Genomic DNA, 18,510 nt, shown 5'->3' with positions numbered 1-18,510 from the left:
GAGAGAGAGAGCGTAGAACTACATATGTGTTAGACAATGAAGTCAGAGCGAAGAGGCCTTGCCAACGAGCGCAATTATGGTCTCTTCAGAAATTATGTTAAATGTAGAATTTAATCATTACATTTTCCAGAACTTTTCTTTGGTAAAAACTTAATTTGTTCTATTTGGGAATAATTTACTTCGTACTTTTCCTATATTAGATTCAATTAACTATTTTCTCTATTTAAGAAATCCACTATACGTGAATGAATGTTGGGAAAAAAATGCAATTGGACAAATTAGTAAAAAAATAAGGCAGATCATGTGATTAGGAAGTGTATAGAAATATTCGTCCTCTGTTAGGTGAAGGTCATCTGTCATTATTCTCTGTCTAAAATCCCTTTCTTCTCTTCCCGTTAATTTACTCTCTGTAATACTTCCGACTCACTTTTATTACTGAATAGTTTAAGCGACCCGTCAAAATGACGGATAGATATTTGGATAGATATAAGCATACACATACACAGATTCAACCCTTCCCACCCCCTCCCCGTCTCCTAACTAAAACACGCTTTTTTAGGCACTTTTGTGGGAGATCGTTCTCCGAATAGTTGCTATTCAGCGTGACTGGAATATATATATATATATATATATATATATATATATATATATATATATATATATATATATATATATATATATATATATATATATATATATATAAATATTCAAAATAATGAAAGATAAGAACATTCTAAATTACCTTTGATAAAAATGAACATTGTTTTATTTTATCTTACGATGATTCTCTATCATAAAATTACATCAATATGTGAGTTTAAAACTATTATTGTTGAATAAAAGGGGAACCTTATTGAAGTGAAAATTGAAATTAATAACTAAACACCGTTGGTTCTAATGATTTTTATATTGCGCAAACCTCAATTTTTGGAAAATTTCACGTCTGAGAGAGAGAGAGAGAGAGAGAGAGAGAGAGAGAGAGAGAGAGAGAGAGAGAGAGACTCAGTGAAACCTTGCGAATCCCCTGGATATAATCTAATGTTTAATAGAGGAGGTTCAGATTGGCAGCTTCCATACAAGAAGATCTTTAAAAGAATGAAGACTGGCGTCGTCCTGAAGTCTCTCTCTCTCTCTCTCTCTCTCTCTCTCTCTCTCTCTCTCTCTCTCTCTCTCTTAAAAACTGTTATTGTCATTCTTTCCTTACAGAAGAATCAGAACAACACCGTCTCTCTCTCTCTCTCTCTCTCTCTCTCTCTCTCTCTCTCTCTCTCTCTCTCTCTCTATCTGTTATGCTAGGAAGATGTGTGTGTGTACAATTCTGTGCAGATATATGTACGTAAAAACACTACTTTTGTTTTGTTTTGCAGCCTTACCTTATTGCCTTATTCTATCTTTGGGTTCCCCCAGGTCCCTCAGTGTGAGACACCACGTATATCCACCAGAGAGTTGTTAATGCATCTTCCGGTGTATTTTGTGTCTTCCAGTCTTGGATAGTCTGGGATGCATCTTAGGTATTTATCGAGCTTATGCTTAAACACATCTACGCTTACTCCTGATATGTTTCTTAGATAAGCTGGCAGCGCATTAAATAGTCGCTGCATTATCGATGCTGGTGCGTAGTGCATTAATATCCTGTGCGCCTTCCTTAGTTTTCCTGGTATATTTTTTGGCACTATTAATCTACCTCGGATTGCTCTCTCTGTTATTTTTAGCTCCAAGATGTTCCAGTAATTTCTTCTATTTGCTTCCATGCTTGTATGATCATGTAGCGTTCTTTTTTTCCTTTCTAAACTGTATATTTTTAAAAATTGCAGTCTTTCCCAGCAGTCAAGGTCCTTAACTTCTTCTATTCTAGCAGTATAGGATCTTTTTACACTCTCTATTTGTGCAATATCCTTTTGGTAGTGTGGGTATCATATCACATTGCAGTAGTCGAGTGTACTATGTACATAAGTTTTGTAAAGCATAATCATGTGTTCAGCTTTTCTTGTTTTAAAGTGTCTGAATAACATTCGCATTTTTGCTTTACATTTAGCCAACAGTGTTGCTATTTGGTCGTTGCATAACATATTCCTATTTAATAATACACCAAGGTCTTTAATTGCTTCCTTGTTTGTGATTGTCTCGTTATTACGTCCCTTGTTTGCATATACCATTCCTTCTTTGTTTCTATAATTTATTGATTCGAATTTATCGGAGTTAAATACCATCCTATTTATCTCCGCTCATTCATATATTTTGTTTAGATCCCATTGTAGTGAGTTCCTAACTTCATCACAAGTAATTTCTCTACTTATTCTTGTGTCATCGGCCAAACTTCTCACTACAGAGTTTTTAACATCACAGTCTATGTCTGAGATCATAATAACAAACAGCAGTGCAGCTAATACCGTACCTTATGGCACGCCAGATATTACCTCAGCTTCATCTGATTTCTCGTCGTTTGCAACCATTATCTGTTTTCTGTTTTGCAGGAATTCTTTTACCCATTTTCCCATCTTTCCCACAATATTGTGCTTTCTCATTTTTTTTTCTTATATATTATGGTCTACCTTGTCAAAGGCTTTTGCAAAATCTAGATAGATCACATCTGTGTCTTTTTCATTTATCATATTTTTGTATGTTTTCATAGTGTGCTATTGGTTGGGTTTGTGTAATTTTTCCGGGCACAAAACCGTGTTGACCTGTATTAAACAAATTATTTTTAACCAAATGGTTCATTATTTTTTTTATTACCCTCTCACACACTTTCATAATATGTGATGTTAGACTAACAGGTCTATAATTGCTTGCCTCTAGTCTTGATCCACTTTTGAAAATAGGGGTTATATATGCTAATTTATGTTTAAAATATGTCTTGCTCATATCTACACTTTGTCTTAGCAGTATTGCAAGCGGCTTCGCGATAGTGTGGGCAGTTTTTTAACAAAATCGTTGGGACTCCATCTGGTCCGGCTGCCGATCCATTTATAATTTCGCTTATAGCCTTGACAATATCTGCTTCATTAATATCTATATCCCTTAGATATTCAACATTTTCTTCTCTCATTTCTGTTTCATTATTTTCATTCGCAATTCTTGGCGTGAACTCACTCCTATATTTTTCTGCTAATATGTTGCATATTTCCTTTTTTCATTCGTTAACCGCCCTTCAATACTTAGAGGGCCTACTTCTAATATCCCTTTATTCATCTTTTTTTGCATCGGAGTAAAGTACTTTGGGTTTTTTTTTATATTTTGAAGAGTCCTTTCTTCTAAGTCCCTTTTTTCATTTTCTTTTGATTATATAATCTTTTGTTCTACATTTTCTATCTTACATTTTATTTCCATCATTTTCCACACATTTTTTTCTTTTGCAATATTTTTCTTCCATTTTCTAATTTTCTGAAATAAGATCCCTCTGTCTCGGTATGCATGTTTTTTGTTTATTGTTTTTTTTTTTTTTTGGTACATATTTTTCAACAATTTTCTCCAGTATTTTGTACAGTATGTCCGTATTTACCTGTATATTATCACTCACAAATATATTTTTCCATTCTTTGTTCAGTTCTTCATTTATTTCCGACCATTTTATATTCATACTGTAAAAATTATATTTTCCATAACCTTCCCAACATTTTGTGCTTTGATTAATTCTGCGATCACTTGTTTTGGAATGGACTATTAATTCTATGACATTGTGGTATGAAATTCCCGTGTTTTACACTATTATTTCTTTAACATAATTCACCTCATTCACAAATACTAGATCTAGGACATTTTCCTTTCTTGTTGGAATGTGGTTTATTTGTTGCATATTATGTTCTAACAGCATATCTTGAAGCTTTTCAAATTACCTCTTATCTTCTGCGCTACTATTACTCTCCTTTTTATATGTATATATACAACCATTTTCTTCTATCTATTCTTTCCAATCCACGAAAGGAAAGTTAAAATCTCCGGATAGGAGTATATTCCAATCTTTATGGTTTTTGCATATATCACTTATTTTTCTATTATTATGTCAAACTCCTTAGTATTTAGGGGTCTGTAAACTACAATATTCACTAGTTTTTCAAATTCGAATTCTATCGCAATCAATTCACATTCTGCGTTGCTGTATTTTCGCAGACTTTTCCCAGATTTATGTCTCTTCCATATTTTGCAGTTCCCCCTTGATTCCTATTTGTTCTGTCTGATCTATATGTTTGGAAACCCTTAATCTGATCATCACTGCCAGTCTGTTGGGAATACTATGTTTCACTTATATTTAATATATCTATTTTTTCTATTTGGGTTAGTTCTTCTCAGAACTCTATTTTCCTTTTAGAGTTACTTGTGACTAAACCTTGTGCATTCATCACTATTATGGTTTGTGTTTCATCCCCATTATTTAATATTGGTAATGATATGGATTCTCCCATGCTTCCTTCCTGTTCGGATATGATGTTCCTTTCTTCATTTCCAGGAATTCTGCCATCAAAAAATCCAACTTTTCTATTATATTTGCTCTTTCGCCTTCATATTTATTTTTGTGTATACCTGCAATTATCCCCATATCTGCACCAACCCCTGGCATTATAGATGCATTCTTTGTAGTTGGGTTGTAAATGTGCATATTTGGGTTGAAAGGCATCATATCTTGGGGCCTTTGGTGCATAGCGTGGTATATACTCGGCCTGCTTTTTTGTTTCTTTTTTTGTTTAATTTTTTTTTTATTTTTCTTTTCTGTTTGCTGAGTTTTCTTACTTCAATTCATGGTTGCAGGATGTATATATCGACATTTTTTGTTGTATTTGCATCCTTTTCCTTCATTTAGGTTTTTGCATATTTTTGGATGGAGATCTCTGCATTCGTCTCCATATCAGTTTATATACGCACATTTACCATATATTTCATAATTATGGCTTATCTTTGGATGCTTGTAGTAGCATCTTTCACCAAATCTGCAATTCTCTCTTTTCAGCAAATTGCAGATTATATCTTTTTTTTTTTTTTTTTTTTTTGTTCTTGCTCTTCCCTAAAAGTATGTAGGTCCGGGTAGAGTCTCTTGGGACTATTATTTGTCTCTGTCTGATAATTTATTTCTTCGTAAGTATGTTGTTGGATGGCATCATAAGTTACAACAATGATTTCCTCTGCATCCTTACACATATCCTGTTCATTTTTCCCTTCTTCTTCTTCTTCTTCTTCTTCTTCTTCTTCTTCTTCTTCTTCTTCTTCTTCTTCTTCTTCTTCTTCTTCTTTATCTTCAACTATTTGCAGGTTTAGTGTCGACTTAATTATATTTTCTATCCAGACTAAGCATGTTGATTAGAATACCTTTGTGTCTCTATTCTTTATTTTTTGCTGTATTTCAGCACATGTAGGGTGTGTTGGAACATGGCATGCATCACATTTTCTAATCAGTTGTTGAGGATTATTAATGGAATACCATATCTTACATGTATTGCACCATTTTGGCATTCTTTTTCCCAATGCATCAATCAGCATATTCACCATATTGGACTTCCTATTGTTCTTTGATGGAATGTGTTGATTGAAGTAAACTTTCTTTATAAGTCTTTTTATCACTTGGCTCTTCTTTGGAATTTCTTCTATTATTTTGCTGATGTTTTCCGCAGATTTGCTCCAGTTTGTTGGATCATATTGTTTCAATATGTTTGCAAATATTTTTCCGTCACACTGGTTGGAGTTACTAGCGACCTCTGTTATCGGACGATCGAGTTCTTGTTTCCCTAACTCATGGAATTTACTTTTGCTGACTGCAGCAATGTCCCTCCAAGCTTTGCCTGTATTATAGAGTGCCATCTTGATCAGATTTTTAATAATTCACAAGATAACTATCCTATGCCGATGTTTTATTCCACTTTTCCGACCTCAAACTAATCACAGACTATTCACGAAAACTTGTAGCTATATTGCACTCGATAGCCTTTTGTTATGTGCGTTAAATCAGGATATTCATAGGGTCGCACAAGTGTATTCACTCACCGGCATACAGAAACACTCAGAGGTATAATTAAAAGAAATCTTTGAGATGGGCCTTAAAGCAAGAGGACTTATAGGGGAAGTCTCAATAGCCAAACGTTTACTAAAACATCTGTAACTCATTAAGACCAAGACAAAACAAAACACTCTTACCTACAGACTCCACCCCCTTGCCCGGTCCAACCCCACCCCCTTCGGGATAGGGGTGGGGTTTGGGGTAGCCTATTTGCCTACCTTAATGAGTTATCAGTATCCATTTCCTGACCTTTCCTGGTCCTAGCTTGGGTGGAGAGGGCCTTGTGCTTTGATCATATGAATATATGGTTAGTCACTAGGGTATTGTTCCTGTCCCTTGCCTCTGTCATTCATGAGTGAACTTTAAAACATTCAAACAAATTTTGAAACTATTTTCCTGTTAATAATCATCTTATCCAATTAGCCTTTAAAGTACCATTTCCTATTCTGATCCTAATTGTTCAAAGGCTATTTATAGTCGCAATAAAGATTCCAGTGAAATAAGCCCCGCCCCTGATGACGCCATAGTCAACCCCATTGTCTCCCACGTCAGCAGCTGTCACAATACATCCTCTTACATATTTCAAACCATACTAACTCATAATCACCTTAAAAGGATGCGGTGTGACCGCTGTTAACGCGTGAGACAACATTATTGGCTATGACCTCCTCAGGGGATAGGGTTTATTTTTCCATGAATCTCTGTGGCAGCTATAGTGTAGTATTACTTTTCTTAGAATAATGAAATGTCACAGCAAAAAAAAAAAAAAAAAAAAATCAAATTTTGCTAAAAAATTAGCAATGATTTCTCTATCCCCTAAACTAATCCATTAAAGTTCACTTTACGTATATAATTATCAAATAAATGTAATATCTTTCACCTTCAATGTGAATAAAAATCTATTGTACATTGTTTTTGTTTTGTTTTTTACCTTAAAAACAAAATTACAAAATAAAGGTAAAGGTAAAATGTGACTGATTTCAGTTGCAGTTCCATCAAAATAGATGATCACCAGAACGTAAGCAGGGCATGCCCAACCGCCAACTGTGGTGCCCAACCACACCAGTATCTGCCCCAGTAAACAGCTTAAACTCACGGTCCCGAGCTGGGATCAATCTGCTGCCATGCAAATGCTAGGCAAAAACGTTGCCATTCTACTATTCTACATTTTTTTTCGTGGTAAAAACAAGTCCTCTTTTACATAATCTTCTCATTGTAAATATATCTCATTTTCCAAATAGGAAAAGCAATTAAAAATCCCTGTCAAGCAATCAAGAGACTAATTAACTCTCCGTTTGAATTTCCATCTAATAAAGCGAAACATTTCCGATGTATAATTCTGTGTAATTGGTTGTGATCAGAAGCGAATTGTTTTAGAGATCAAATGGGAAAAACATCGGCCTCAAATCAGGGTTAATTTGTTTGACTGATCTTAAGCTCAAAATTGTCTTATCCTCGGTGTTTATCCGTCTTTTATGAAAAAAAAAAAAAAAAAAAAAAAAAAAAAAAAAAACTTAATATTACTTTTATTATTATCATAAATTTTTCATTTATATCAAGTTGTAGTAGTAGTAGTAGTAGTAGTAGTAGTAGTAGTAGTAGTAGTAGTTTTGATTAGAGAAGCAGAAATCTAAAAAATATACTGATCCTTACTAAGAAGAGCTGCAGGATGCTGGTCAGTGATTGGTCCACGAGATATGGGATCAGCCAATAAAAGCCCGACTTTAGGAGTGGAAGGGTGGATACAAAAACATGCATAGAGAGAGAGAGAGAGAGAGAGAGAGAGAGAGAGAGAGAGAGAGAGAGAGAGAGAGAGAGAGAGAGAGAGAGAGAGAAGATAATGATTGAAAGAAAAATAACAAATATAAAAATCCCGAATAACTAACTTTACAATAAAGGAATAAATAATCTTAGTAAAAAGAATTCTTAAAAGTGATGCTAAGAACTTTCAGCTTACACTTCGTAATATTACTAATATTCCCAATACTGTTTCAAAGACAATAAATGATAGTGAAGATCGGAAAGCTGGTAGACAATACATTCACCCGTTTTAGTTGGGTTCGTTGCCAACAGATGCCGTTAGTAAAACTCGGGCTTTCGTCTGCTGGCCTGAGGACAGTCGGACAGGTTTGTGTTCAATAAGGAAATTTCTAAAAGTTTCTGATTACGAAGGTGTTAATCTAGATCTTTACTTAAGTGTGTGGTTTACATCTAAGGTTAAAATATTTTAACCAACAAAGGGATGTGACCTTGATACAACTTTCCTAGATTAGAACTTTAGCTTGTGCTGCTTGATGTTTGAAGGTATTGAAATGTTGATTTGGGATTTTTAAGAGAATAAATAGTTGTATGGAAACCATGAACCTAAAAATTATACCAAGTTTCTATAAAAAAAACAATAACAATACAAAAAATTCGAGCCCACTCTAGGTCAAAGGCCTTGGAAATGTCCTTATACATGTCTGGGGTTTGATCAGTTTCATCACCACGCTGAGCAATTGTAGACTGGTGTTGGTGGGAGATTTTAGTCTGATCGCTCACAGAACACCAACCTAGTATGTGTGTCTCTGACTATAAGTAGAGCTTTGCTGGTCATGGTGGTACACAAACCCTTTTCGCCATGTTAAGGCCTCTCCACTTAGAAAGGGGTTTATACCACTTAGAAAGGGGTTTATATAAAGATCATAACCCATTAACTAAAAATTTGTGATTTTCACCTATGTAAACGTGTCGGAAATAACACCTTTCTCATTTTAGGTAAAAGTGGAAAACCGATTGCTTTCATATCCTGTGGAACTCCGAAACTTCAATTTCATGAAATATTTCTCCATCTCAGAAAACTATTTTCTCTTCTCTCATGTCAGGTTGCAGAGGATATTTAAATTCATCCTCTTACAGGGTTGACTTAAAAACTTTTCTTTTCTTTATTCAAATTCAAGAATTACTGAAGAAATTGAATTAAGAAAATCTTTTTCGGGCGAGTTTTCTTTTAGTCTCCGAATATATTTCCTTTTAATTCAATTTGATTTTATTTTATATCATTTCAATTGCTCATTCCTTCTCTTGCAGTTTATTTATTTCCTTATTTCCTTTCATCGCTTGCCTATTTTTCCCTGTTGGAGCCCTTGGGCTTATAACTTATAGCCTCCTGCTTTAACAACCAGTGTTATAGCTTTGCTAGTAGTAGTAGTAGTAGTAGTAGTAGTAGTAATAATAATAATAATAATAATAATAATAATAATAATAATAAGGAAAATTAAATGGTACAAACTAGTGAGGGAAGGAGATAAGATGAGATAGTTTAAGAGAAGGGTTTTGGAGGATATTGATAGAGGAATTGAAGATGTTCAAGAGTGGTGGACACGAAATGCAGCAGTAATGAGAAGGCATGGAAAGGAGCTGCTATGAGAGACATCTGGTATCATATGGGAAGAAAAGGAGAGTTGGTGGTGGAGTGAAGAAATTGAGAAAGTTGTAAAAGATAAGGAGGCAAAGAAGAGATGGGAAGAGTCACAGTCAGGGGATGACAGAGAGAGGCTCAGAGAGAAAAGCAAGGTGGTGAAGAAGGTACTAGCCCAAGCTAAAGCTAAGGCATATGATGATGTGTATAATGAGCTGGGGACAAAGGAAGGATTAAACAAGATGATCAAGCTATCAAAGACTAGAAATAAGAGCACCAAAGATATTACACACATCAAACAAATAAAAGATCAAGATGGTTTAGTACTTAGAAAGGAGGAAGACATTGTAAAGAGATGGAAAAAATATTTTGAACAGCTGTTAAATGAAAAAAATGATAGATTATTAAGAGAGGATGGACTGGTGAATTTTGGTATGGTAATAAGTTTCTCTAGGCAAGAGGTAATAAATGCACTGAGGAAGATGAAGAATGGGAAGGCAACTGGGCCAGACATGATTCCTGTGGAGGCATGGAAAGCATTAGGAGATGAAGGAGTGGATATACTGTACGATCTCATGATAAAGATTTTTGAGCAGGAAAAGATACCAAATGAGTGGCGTGGGAGTATATTGATCCCAATCTTCAAAGGGAAAGGTGATGTCCAAGAGTGTGGGAATTAAAGAGGTATTAAATTGATGTCCCACACTTTGAAGATACTGGAAAGGATGATAGATACCAGACTAAGAGAAAAAGTAAAAATAGGTAAAGGGCAGATGGGATTCATGAAGGGGAGGGGAACAACAGATGGCGTATTTTGTCTGAGGCAATTAATGGAGAAATTCCGAGAAAAGCAAAGAGACCTGCACGTGGTATTCATTGACCTTGAAAAGACTTATGACCGATTCCCAAGACAAGAGGTATGGAGGAGTCTGAGGGAAAGGAGGGTACCAGAGAAGTACGTTCGACTGATACAAGAGATGTACCGTAATGTATTTACTAGAGTGAGGAGCAGTGCTGGGGAGACAGAGGGTTTTGAGGTGAGAGTAGGATTACACCAAGGGTCGGCTCTGAGCCCATTTATCTTTAACATAGTGATGGACGTTTTAATAGAAGAGGTAAGGGAGGCAGTACCATGGAACATATTGTATGCAGATGATATTGTTCTGTGCGCAGAGAGCAGGGGAGATCTGGAAATGAGATTGGAAAGATGGAGGCAAGTACTGGAGGATAGAGGAATGAGAATAAGTAGATCTAAGACAGAATATGTGTACCACCAGTGAGGGGGATGATAGAGAAAGTATTCATCTTGGGGGAGAACAGATAAAGAGAGTTGATAAGTTCAAGTATTTGGGATCCTTTGTTAACGCTGGAGGAGGTATGGAAGATGAAGTTAAACATCGGGTACAGGCAGGCTGGAACAACTGGAGAGCAGCCTCAGGAGTTCTTTGTGACAAAAGAATACCACTGAGGTTAAAAGGAAAATTTCATAAGACAGTGGTAAGAACAGCAATGCTGTATGGAACGGAAACGGCAAGCATGAGGAAGACAGAGGAGAAGAAGATGGACGTGGCAGAAATGACAATGCTTAGGTGGATGTCTGGGGTGACAAGAGAGGATCGGATAAAAAATGACTACATAAGGGGGTCGACAAAGGTGGTGGAAATATCAAAGAAAGTGCAGGAAGGGAGGCTGAGATGGTATGGACACCTGATGAGGAGAGATGAGGACCACGTTGGGAGACATACTATGGAGATGGAGGTTCAAGAAGAAGAGGGAGACCAAGAAAGAGATGGAGGGACTGTGTGAGAGGAGACTTACAGGAGAAGGGGATTGATGAGGCAGAAGCGCAGAATAGAAAAAGATGGAAACGGCTCATCCGCAACGGCGACCCCATATTAAAATGGGAACCAGCTTGGAAGAAGATTATTATTATTATTATTATTATTATTATTATTATCAGCTAAGCTACAAGATAGAAATTTCACAATGCACAAGAAATGTAAGGACTTTTAAATACATTGCTACAACAGTATTCCAAATTATTCAATCGTAAATTACTAAGGAAATTACATCAATAAATTACCAGGTCCTAAATTCCCCCCTGATCTCCCAATAAAGGCAAACGATTCGAATTAATGAACTATGAAGTTTTATTTGGGAAGAGATAATTAACATCAACAGCCATGGTCCGTCCATTAAGTGATCAGCCTCCAAAATCAATTTCAGATTAAAATGGGTTTTTTTCGCCATCACTCTGATCAAGTCCAATTGCCCAAAGATGGATTATCTTCTGTTTTGTACCACAATTTTCGTTTGTTATGTATAGGACAGAGGCCATAGAATGGGAAGGGAATAGGTATAAAGAGAATAAAAGGAAAGACAAAATTTCCTGATAAGGAGAATTAATGTAATATATGTAATAAAATTTGGTTTATTTGTGATAATTAAAAGAATTTGCTCATCGAAAATATTTCTAACATCATACTATATAAATAACGTTCATGTTTTAAAATCATATCAAAGAGACGGTGTAAAAAACGAATTAAAAGTGTACTGATTTATGTTTTCAAGGCCACTCATGAATGGCAGAGGCAAGGGACAGTGACATTGGCCAGGGAAGCAGGACAGTACCCTTGAGACTGACCACATATGCATATGATCAACGTTCAAGGCCCCTCTTTACCCAAGATAGGACTAGGGAGGGCCAGGCAATGGCTGCTGATTACTCATCAGGTAGCCATATTGGCTCCCCCAAACCCTCCTCCTTAGCTCAGGAGGATGGTGAGGATGCAGACACTAAGGGAACTAATGAGTTAGAGCGGGACTCAAACCCCAGTCTGGCACATTGATATCGCAATTCGTATTGCTTTTTGCTGGATCAACTGACCCCCCAAGCTCATGTAAAATTTCCTTCCCGAACTACACCTGAATCTTAAAATCCCAAAAGAGATTGAGGCAAAGGTGTCCCATAAAAATGACAGTTCCTTAAGCAGCTCAGATCTACCGAGAAAAATATTGTTGATTAGTCATGTGCATTTAAAAAAGAAAACCACCTGTTTTTCATTTGGAATCCTTGACCCTATGTCTCGTGAATTTTTACCTGTCTTTTGATCATCTGAGATTAACCACTTGTATACGAGGCCACCCGCTAATGCTTAAAACTTAAATCCATCACCTTTTCGATATCCAAAGTCTCGAACAACGTTTTTCTCCTGGAAATTTTTATCTAATTCTGGGCCCTCCGAGATTAGTAATAATCCCTCTAGTCGCCTCTGGAAATGGTTTACTACAACACTTCTGCTTTGTGGGCGGCTTATCACTTTCGTGATAGCTACATTTCCCCGAGCGAAAATCCTTCCTCATAGTTTTAAACTCTTAAGACCCTCCTTTTATGGCCATTGTATACCAATTGTGTCTCAATTCTAGACAAGACGCCATTTTCTTCACCATAGCCAATGCGGGCCTCACAGCTTGGACGCCCACTCCGTTCCTGCCCAACGACAGACTTTACCTGTGGATATGATAGCAGAACAACTATAACAATCGAAGAAGATACAGTGCAATGAGAATCCCCCTAACTATAGAGTGGAGGACAGGTACAGCCATCTTACAAGAACCGCCATATTCAGAACAACTACAACTAGAAGAAGAAACCAACCCAGCGAAACTAAGATGTTAAGTGGCCGTGAAGTAGACTAAATTCATTTAACTAGATACTACTTGTATGTGCCTAAAGGTACGAAGTTGATAAGTCATTTATTCGTGGAACTTTACTTGTTCCTGTGAAAGTGTTGTATCCAAGAATGATAGAATTAAACAAACTAATATTCTAGTGCATTCCTGTACCTAGAAGACCTGATAGCTGTTCAAGTAACACCGAACCCCCACCATCCCCCCCCCCCACCCCCCACACCTCTACCACCGTTATATCTGCGGTTATTCAGATTTTGGTTCTTCAGTTACTCCTTGTTACTGACACATCGAAGTAAGAGCACCAAGGGTGGGCATTTACTTTACAAATGAAAAGGGTTTTGGATTATGATAAAATAAGGACAATTAGGTTCATACACCTTTTCTGGAGAGAGAGAGAGAGAGAGAGAGAGAGAGAGAGAGAGAGAGAGAGAGAGAGAGAGAGAGAGAGAGAGAGAGAGTATATATATATATATATATATATATATATATATATATATATATATATATATATATATACACAATATATAGGACTCAAGTAAGACCATTAGCTCCTTGCAATGACATCATTAGGTCTTAACAACTTTCTTCATTTTCTGTCGCTCAGGAAATAAATGACATTAAGATATAAAAGATTTCTTCCCGCAAGTTTCAACCTTTGACAGGACGAAGGGAAAAGAGGATAAAGGCAGTGGATTAAGATGTTATTATTATTATTATTATTATTATTATTATTATTATTATTATTATTATTAGCTAAGCTACAACACTAGTTGATAAATAGGATGCTATAAGCCTCAGGACCCCAGCAGGGAAAATTAGCCAAGTGAGGAAAAGGAACGAGGAAAGATAATACAATAAAAAAGGAAAGAAAGGAGAACAAATGAACAATAACAGTAATACAATTAAAATAGATCTTTCATTTATAAACTATAAGAAAATAAAAAAAAGAAAAGGAAGAGAAGATAGAATACTGTGGCTGACTCTATCCTCAAGCAAGAGAACTCTACCCCAAGAAAATAGAAGACCATGGTCTAGTGGCTATGGCACTACCCATAGCTTGAATACAAAGGTTTGATAGGTAAAAGAGAGTAAATTCTGTGTGAGGAAATTACAATGTAAAATGTTTACAATTAAAAAAATTCAGGATAATACATAAATTAACCTTTGGAGGTTTTTTAAAATATTCAAGTTACTAATTATTAAAGATATTAATAGATTTCGTACTTTCTCAATTGTACTGAAGATATGAGTTTTCTTCTCATCTTTCTTTTATTATTATTATTATTATTATTATTATTATTATTATTATTATTATTATTATTATTATTATTATTATTATCATTATTATTATTATTATTATTATTATCAGTATTAGTATTATTGTACTGAAGATATGAGTTTTCTTCTCATCTTTCTTTTATTATTATTATTATTATTATTATTATTAATATTATTATTATTATTATTATTATTATTATTATTATTATTATTATTATTATTATTATTTTTACTAGCTAAGCTACAGCCCTAGTAGGAAAAGCAATATGCTATAAGCTCAAGGGCTCAAACAATTTACACAATAAAATCATCTCTCTCTCTCTCTCTCTCTCTCTCTCTCTCTCTCTCTCTCTCTCTCTCTCTCTCTCTCTCTCTCTCTCTCTCTGTGACTCGATCTTAGTAGCAAAATAAAATCTTTTATTACACAGATTAAACCTTTGCCTCGAAGAGTTGCTGCTTATAACAGAAGACATGTAGTTATTTTAACAATTTCAGAAATACAGGAAATTAAACGAGTCATATTCTTTTTTTCTTGATATATTTTCACCACAATCTAGGAAATTAAATTTTTCTCTGATATTCTCTATTTAATTTTCTCTAAACCCTAAAAGAGAAGTTATTTCTTTTGAAATACAGTACAAAGTGGTATATATACACGCCTTCAGTACACGCTTTAATCACCCCCTCTTTTTTGAGACAGACACTTGTCTAATTTGACATCCAGCAGGAACCTTAAGAGGAGTTTAAACTTGCAGGGAATGTTTTATTTTGAATAGGCTGACAGATCTTTGTGATAGATATATTTCAGCATTGGTACTGTTCTTAAAATGTTATTTCAATTGTTCAATTACTCCTCATATAGTTTATCTATTACTTTGCTCACCTGGCTATTTTTCCCAGTTGGAGCCATCGGGTTTATAGCATCCTGCTTTTCCAACTAGGGTTGTAGCTTAGGTAGTAATAATAGTAATGCAGTTTTATTCCAAGTTGGGGAATGATCTTCCTAATCGGGTAGATGAATCGGTAGAACTTCAAAAGTTCGAATTTGCAGCAAATGTTTTTATGTTGAACAGACTGACATGAGTCTCTTTTTATACATTATTATGGAATATCTGTTTTAATGTTGTTACTGTTTTTAAAATATTTTATTGTTTTGATGTTACTGTTCTTAAGATATCTTACTTCATTTTTTATTACTTCTTATATTGTTTATTTATTTCCTTATTTCCTTTCCTCACTGGGCTATGTTTTCTTGTTGAAGCCCTTAGGCTTATCGTATCCTGTTTTGCAACTAGGGTTGTAGCTTAGCAAGTAACAACAATAATAATAATAATAATAATAATAATAATAATAATAATAATAATAATAATAATAATAATAATAATAATAATAATAATAATAATATTTAGATGTTTGTTTTAATATTTCGTTACACGATAGATGATGATAACTAGAAATAGTGGCAAGATATTTCTTTGTCACAAACCAAATAATTGACAATAACGTAATTTCTACAAATTATGATGAAAATCCGTAAAAAAAAAAGTCTATGAAATCCAAACACAAATATAACGTTAAAGTGGCAACATTAGTGCATTTTAATTTAAGATTTCTCTTATCACAAAAAAGGACTCTGAACATCCAACTAATGTTTGGAGTATTGGTTCTTGAAAAAAGTGATGAAATATTAAAAGTTCTCAAAAGGAAACTAGTCTCATATTTAAATATACCTTTAGCAAATGATTCTCTTTGGAATGTATATTGTAGTAATTAAATATCCTGACATAGCATATATTCAATATTAAAATATAACGTAAATTTATGATAATGTTTTACCATTTATTTTAATGCATTACTGATTATCAACTTTACATTTTTTTTTTTTTTTTTTTGCGTATTAAATCAATCATATATTTTTTTTTTTCATTTAGAGGTTTAAAACTCCGCTTATGAATGGCAGATCCTAGGGACATTGACATTGCCTTAGCAAGCAAAAGAGGGCCTCTCCATCCAAACTAGGACCAGTCTGTTTCCCCTTTTAAATGAGGTTTTTCAGTCATAGATTTTGAAATTTTACAATGTCAAAAATTTTAAAAAATGGATTTCCCCCAATCATTTACAGCACAACATTCCAAAATACCAATATACACACCCAGTTATAGCTATTTCCTTAATAAGGAATATTGTGGTACAGTGAATATTTACCCACATCTTAATTACTGGCCCTGTTCGTTGCAATCAACTACGAAAGGTTCAAGGCCACCTCTATAAACAATAATAAAAACTAATGCGAACTCAATCTGCTGAATAAAACCATAATATATAATGCTTTAATATTCAATGTCACAAGAAATCCGAAAATACAGTTTATGTATCATTGTGTCCTTACCTATTTACGCACCAGACTCCGTCTCTTCATCCTATCAAGAGGCAAATTGATAAACTGAATCTATCCAATAAGAACGTTTTACAAAATAATAAAACGTAGCAATTGGGTAGAGAAGGAAAAAAAAAGAAGAAAACAGAGATTTTCTCAACCAAATGATTTGATCCAGTGATAGTAGAGGAGATCTTCACCCGAAACCCTTTTTGAGCTTTGGTCTTCTTTAAGTTTTGGTAACTTTAAGTGACTTTTGATGGAGTCTAAACATATCCATACTTTGTTTTTTTTCTAGACTTTTTTTTAATAGAAAAAGTCTCTCTTCATAGTTTATATATGGCAGATCTATTTTAACGTTGTTGCTGATCTTAAGATATTCTATATTAATTGTTCATTACTTCTCTTATAGTATATTTGTTTCCTTATTTCCTTTCCTCACTGGACTATTTATTCCTGTTGGAGCCATTGGGATTATAACATCCTGTTTCTCCAACTAGGGTTGTAGGCTGGCTAATAATAATAATAATAATAATAATAATAATAATAATATTAATAATAATAATAATAATAATAATAATAATAATAATAATAATAATAATTATTATTATTATTATTATTATTATTATTATTACTATTATTATTATTATTATTATTATTATTATTATTATTATCATTATTATTATTATTATTATGGAATTGTAATGCAGTGACCTGGGTTGAGTTTTGCATTATCTCAAAGTTATTCAGTGATAATAATAGTGCAATTTATAGATATAAAAGTCAACCTAAATGATAGTTACAATGATAGATTGTTTGTCAAACTCAATTTTATTTGAATACTCCTAGAACTGGTTAGTGCCAGTCCTTTCTGGCTGTCTGTCTATTTCCTGCTTGTAAGCGATTGTGCCTATCCTTTCAGTCTGTTTAGTCTGTACCATTGTCTTCCACTGTCTTGGGTTAGAGTTCTCTTGCTTCAGGGTACACTCGGGCACACTATTCAATCTTATTTCTCTTCCTCTTGATTTGTTAAAGTTTATATAGTTAAATAGGAAATATTTATTTAAATGTTGTTACTGTACTTAGAATATTTTATTTTTCCTGTTTCCTCTCCTCACTGGGATATTTTCCCTGTTGGAGCCCCAGGCCGTATAGTATCCTGCTTTTCCTACTAGGGTTGTAGGTTAGCATTTAATAATGATAATAATGATAACGATAATAATCATAATAATAATAATATTAGTAATAATAATGATAATAATTTCCTACTTGTCATCGTTTGTGCCAGTCCTTTTTGTCTGTCTCTGTCTGTCTGTTTGTTTCTTGCTTGTCAGCGTTTTTACACACCATTTTTACTGAAGAATTCTCATCCTAAGTTCTTCTAATGACCATATTAAAACGGCCATTGAAAGTATATCATAAAACTAAAAAAATAAAATAAAAAGTTCTCTCGCTAATGCACCTTCTGTGTGTCCCATTAGCCCTCTCAATGGCAGGTACTGTTCAGGGCAAGATTAAAGGTGCTTGTAACTTTCTTACTCTCTGACTTCCTCTTGCTTTCTCTTGAGAATAGGCTCTACCTGTTACACCTGAGGCCCTGCCATTGTGCTTCTCAGGGTTGGTCAGTAAGGTGCATTAGGTCATTCTTCTGTAGTTCAAAGGTCACTCTTTATTCGTTGGATTAGATACCAAACAAAGTTTTGGAATATTTACAGAGTATAGTAAATATGAGGACATGAATTAGAGCATATCTTGGGCCTTTGTCCTGTAGTGTAC

This window comes from Palaemon carinicauda, chromosome 32 (assembly GCF_036898095.1).
Source record: "Palaemon carinicauda isolate YSFRI2023 chromosome 32, ASM3689809v2, whole genome shotgun sequence".
NCBI classification, from domain to species: domain Eukaryota; kingdom Metazoa; phylum Arthropoda; class Malacostraca; order Decapoda; family Palaemonidae; genus Palaemon; species Palaemon carinicauda.
Note: the sequence above shows the minus strand (reverse complement) of the source record.